Source organism: Artemia sp. Qi Xiang Cuo, chromosome 5 (assembly GCF_049724085.1).
Source record: "Artemia sp. Qi Xiang Cuo chromosome 5, ASM4972408v1, whole genome shotgun sequence".
Taxonomy (NCBI): Eukaryota; Metazoa; Arthropoda; class Branchiopoda; order Anostraca; family Artemiidae; genus Artemia; species Artemia sp. Qi Xiang Cuo.
The window spans coordinates 16,974,612-16,980,611 of record NC_142798.1 but is presented as its reverse complement, the minus strand read 5'-3'; positions in this window follow the sequence as shown (position 1 = coordinate 16,980,611).

Here is a 6,000-nt window from a genome sequence, read left to right as displayed (position 1 = left end):
GAGTAGAGAGCTATCTTATAGTCGTGACAGTACACCAAATATGGGCATAGAGTCATTAGGGAAATGATTACGTAATCGGTCAATGACCTCTTTCTCCAGGGGTGTTGTTGTTTTGGCCAATTGCCCGCTAGGGGAGAATGATACGATCCAGATTAGGAAACAATATTTGTTGTTGTTGTTTTTGGCCAAGTGCCCGCTAGGGGAGAATGTTATGATCCAAAAATAGGAAACAGTATTTGTTGTTGTTGTTTTTGGCCAATTGCCCGCTAGGGGAGAATGTTATGATCCAGGAATAGGAAACAGTATTTGTTGTTGTAAGTGTATGCTCGAGGCAAATGTTATGATTTGACACTAAAGGGGAATTAATTTGTTGTTTCTAAGGGAAATTATTGATTCAAGAAAGGGGAATTAATTTGTTGTTTCTAAGGGGAATTATTGATTCACGAAAGGAGAATTAATTCGTTGTTTCCAAAGAGAATTATTGATTCAAGAAAGGGGAATTAATTTGTTGTTTCTAAGGGGAAGGTGGGGAAGAGATATATTGTTTGCATAATCGAAGGGAGAGAATTCCCGAGAAATTGATTACATAATTGGTAGAACCCTATCAGGAGCTCGTAACGGGAATCCATTTATGTGCATAGAATGACGTAATCAACTAGGACAAATGGATTTCTGAGAAATTCATTACATAATCGGTAGAACCGTATCAGGAGCTCGTCACGGGAATCCATTTATGTGCATAGAATGACGTAATCAACTAGGACAAATGGATTTCTGAGAAATTGATTACATAATCGGTAGAACCCTATCAGGAGCTCGTGACGGGAATCCATTTATGTGCATAGAATGACGTAATCAACTATGACAAATGGATTTCTGAGAAATTGATTACATAATCGGTAGAACCCTATCAGAAGGTCCTGACGGGAACAAGTTCCTTTCTTAATGTCCCTCCTAAACCCATTTTCCAACTTGAAGTACTTATCTTGTTCACCCACAACTACAATTTGCAGCTTTTTTGGATACCTCAACACCATGAAATACTTTTCAAAGACTATTTCAGAGCAAGTTACTTTATTAATTTCCCTCCTAAACCCATTTTCCAACTTGAAGTACTTATCTTTTTCACCCACAACTATACTTTACAGCTTTTTGGATACCTCAACACCAAGAAATTCTTTTCAAAGACCATTTCAGAGCAAGTTACTTTCTTAATGTCCCTCCTAAAACTATTTTACAAGTTGAAGTAATTATCTTGTTCACCCACAACTATACTTCGCAGCTTTTTGGATATCTCAAGACCAAGAAATATTCTTCAAATACCATTTCAGAGCACGTTACTTTCTTAATGTAACTTCTACACCCCTTTTTCAAGTTGGGAGACTTATCTTCGTAACCCCCAACTATACAGTAAAGATTTTAGGATACCTCTAAACAAAGACATACTTTTCAAAGACTATCGCAGTGGACGTTACTCTTTTAATCTCCATCCTAAACCAATATTACAACCTGAAGAAATAATCTTTTTCATCCACAATTATACTTTGCAGCTTTTTGGATACCTCAACACCAAAGAAATACTTTTCAAAGACCATTTCAGAGCAAGTTACTTTCTTAATATCCCTCCTAAAGCCATTTTACAACATGAAGTACTTATCTTTTTCACCCACAACTATACTTTACAGCTTTTTGGATGCCTCAACACCAAGAAATACTTTTCAAATACAATTTCAGAGCAAGTTACTTTCTTAATGTCCCTCCTAAACCCATTTTCCAACTTGAAGTACTTATCTTTTTAACCCACAACTATACTTTACAGCTTTTTTGGATACCTCAACACCATGAAATACTTTTCAATGACCATTTCAGAGCAAGTTAGTTTCTTTATGTCCCTCCTAAACCCATTTTCCAACTTGAAGTACTTATCTTTTTCACCCACAACTATACTTTACAGCTTTTTTGGATACCTCAACACCAAGAAATACTTTTCAAAGACCATTTCAGAGCAAGTTACTTTCTTAATATCCCTCCTAAACCCATTTTCCAACTTGAAGTACTTATCTTTTTCACCCACAACTATACTTTACAGTTTTTTGGATACCTCAACACTAAGAAATACTTTTCAAAGACCGTTTCAGAGCGAGTTACTTTCTTGATGTCCCTTCTAAGCCTATTTTACAATTTGAAGTATTTATCTTTTTCACCCACAACTATACTTTACAGCTTTTTGGATACTTAAACACCCAGAAATTCATTTCAAATACCATTTCAGTTATAGTTAAATTCCGAATCTACCCTAGAAACCCATTTTTCAACATTTAGAAAATCTCTATTGCTCACACAACTAGACTTTCCGGCGGTTTGGATGCTTACACGACAAGAAAAAATCTTCAAAGCCAATTTAAAAGCAATTATAATTATTAATGTCCCTTCTAAACCCATTTTCCAAATTGAAAGTACTTCTCTTTTTCACCCACAACTATACTTAACAGCTTTTTGGTTACCTCAAAACCAAGAAATACTTTTCAAAGACCATTTCAGAGAAAGTTACTTTCTTAATGTCCCTCCTAACCCAATTTTCAAGCTTGAAGTACTTATTTTTTTCACCTACAACTATACTTAACAGATTTTTAGATACCTCAACACCAAGAAATAATTTTCAAAGAACTTTTTGGAGCAAGATAATTTTTTACTGTCTCTCCTAAACCCTTTTTTCAACTTGAAGTACTTATCTTTTTCACCCACAACTATACTTTACAGCTTTTTGGATACCTCAACACCAAGAAATACTTTTCAAAGTCTATTTCAGAGCAAGTTACTTTCTTAATGTCCCTCCTAAACCCATTTTCCAACTTTAAGTACTTATGTTTTTCACCCACAACTATACTTTACAGCTTTTTGGATACCACAAAAACAAGAAATACTATTCAAATGATATTTTAGAGCAATTTAATATCTTAACGTCCCTTCTAAACCAATTTTCCAAATTAAAGTACTTATCTTTTTCACCCACAGAAATTCAGTTATGCTTTTGAATTACAATTAACAAAGTAATAATTTTACAATGACATTTTAGATGAATTTAATCTCTTAATGTACCTCCTAAAACCATTTTCACTCTTTAAGCAAATAAGTTTTTACAACAAAACTATACTTTCTATCTTTTTTGATACCTCAAGACAAATAAATAGTTTTCAATGCCCATTTCAGAGCAAGTTAATTTCGTAATGTCCCTTCTAAACCCCTTTTCCAACTTTAAGTACTTATTTTTTTCACCCACAACTATACTTTACAGCTTTTTGGATACCTCAACACCAAGAAATACTGTTCAAAGACCATTTCAGAGCAAGTTACTTTCTCAATGTCCCACCTAAAAACATTTCCAACTTGAATTTCTTTTAAATTTCACCCACAACTATACTTCTCATCTTATTGGATACATCCTCAACAAGAAATACTCTTCAGAGACAATTTCAGAGCACTTTACTTTATTAATGTCCCTTCTAAACAAATTTTCCAACTTGAAGTACTTATCTTTTTCACCCATAACTATACTTTGCAGCCTTTTGGAAATCTCTTCACCAAGAAATACTCTTGAAATACAATTTCAGAGCAATTTACTTTCTTAATCTCCCTTCTAAACTCATTTTCCAACTTGAAATACTGATCTTTTTCACCCACAACTATACATTAAAGCATTTTGGTTACCTCAACACAAAAAAAAACTTTTCAAAGACCATTTCAGAGCATGTTACTTTCTTAATGTCCCTCCTAAACCCATTTTACAAGTTGAAGTACTTATCTTTTCACCCACAACTATACTTTACAGCTTTTTGGATATCTCAACACCAAGAAATACTTTTCAAAGACCGTTTCAGAGCAAGTTACTTTCTTAATTTTCCTCCTTAACCATTTTTCCAACTTTAAGCACTTATCTTTTTCATCTAAAACTATACTTTATAAATGTTTGGATACCTCAACAACAAGAAATACTTTTATCGGAAGAAGAAAAGGCTCAAGATATATAAAATATAAATTTCACTCCTAAATTTTTCCATTGAATATAGGAAAAGCTATACCATGATTGTGATTATTTTCTATGAAGATAAAAAATTTCACTTTAATTCTAAATTTTCTTAAATTCAGTTCCAACCTTTCTCAAAGAGATGAAAAAATTATCATGAGCGCTCATGATAAGCTAACCTAACCTAACTTAAACATGGTAAAAACATTAAATTAGGTTAGGTTAGATTAAGTTAGGTCAGGTTAAGTTAGGTTAGCCTACGTACGCGCGCGTACATAGGCTAACCTAACGTAACTTAACCTGACCTAACTTAATCTAACCTAACCTAGTTTAATCTTTTTACCATGTTTAAGTTAGGTTAGGTTAGCTTATCATGAGCGCTCATGATAAGTTAACCTAACCTAGCCTAACTTAAACATGGAGAAATGTTTCTAATTATTTATTAATATTCATTTATACCTAACCTAACCTAACCTATTGTTTTTGGTGCTTAGATGAATGAACTGAATTTAAGAAAAATTTGAAATAGAGTGAAATTTTTTATCTTCATGGTAAATAATCACACTCATAGTATAGCCATTCCTATCTTCTATGGAAAAATTTAGAATTGAACTTTAAATTTTTATGTCTTTGAGAAATTATGAACTGAAATGGAAGCTTTTTCATTTTCATTGGTAAATTTCAGAATTGAGCTAACTTTTTTTCTCCTCTCTAAGAAAATTCAGAAGAGAACTTGTACATTTTGCACTTCTTCTAGAAAACTTAGAATTAAAGTGGAGATCCATATCTTCATGACGAACACTCAAAATCAAAGTATAACTTTTTCTATCTTCTATGAAAAATTTGGAACAATATTTTAAATTTTGTCATCTCTTTGAGAAAAATCTGAATTGAAGTGGAATATTTATAATATTTTATGAAAATAGAATTGATCAATAACTTATTTCAATTTCATTAAGAAAATTCAGAATCGAAGTTGAACTTTTCTTCTTCCGGGGAAATATTTGGAACAGAACTTTAAATTTTTTCATCTCTTTGGGAAAAGCCGGAATTGAATTTAAGAAAATTTAGAATTAAAGTGAAATTTTTTATGTTCATAGAAATTAATCACAATCGAGACATAACTTTTTCCATCTTCTATAGAAAAATTTTGAACTGAACTTTAAATTTTTTATGTCTTGATGAACTTAAAGCTGAAGTTGAAGCTTTTTATTTTTTCTGGAGAAATAAGAATTCAATTATGTTCTTTGGTAAAATTCAGATTAGAACTTGAACTTTTCTATCTTCTAGGAAAAATTTGGAACAATATTTTAAATTTTTTCATCTCTTTGAGAAAAATCTGAATCGAAGTGGAAAATTTTATAATATTTTGAGAAAATAGAATGGATCAATAACTTATTTCATTTTCATTGAGAAAATTCAGAATCGAAGTTGAACTTTTCTTCTTCCAGGGAAATATTTGGAACAGAACTTTAAATTTTTTCATCTCTTTGAGAAAGATTGGAACTGAATTTAAGAAAATTTTGAATTAAAGTGAAATTTTTTATCTTCATAGAAAATAATCACAATCATGGTATAACTTTTCCTATCTTCAACGGAAAAATTTAGAAGTAAAATTAAAGTTTTTTGTGTCTTGGGCCTTTTCTTCTCCCAGTAAAAGTATTTCCTGTTGTTGAGGTAACCAAACATTGGTAAAGTATGGTTTTAGATGAAAAAATTAAGCACTTAAATTTGGAAAATGGGCTTATGATTAAAATTAAGAAATTAACTTGCTCTGAAGTGTTCTTCGAAAAGTATTTCTCGGTGTTGAGATATCAAAAAAACTGTAAAGTATAGTTGTGGGTGAAAAAGATAATTAATACAACTTGGAAAATTGGTTTAGAAGTGACATTAAGAAAGTATCTTGCTCTGAAATGGTCTTTGAAAAGTATTTATTAGTGTTGAGGTAACCAAAACGCTGTGTAGTATATTTGTGT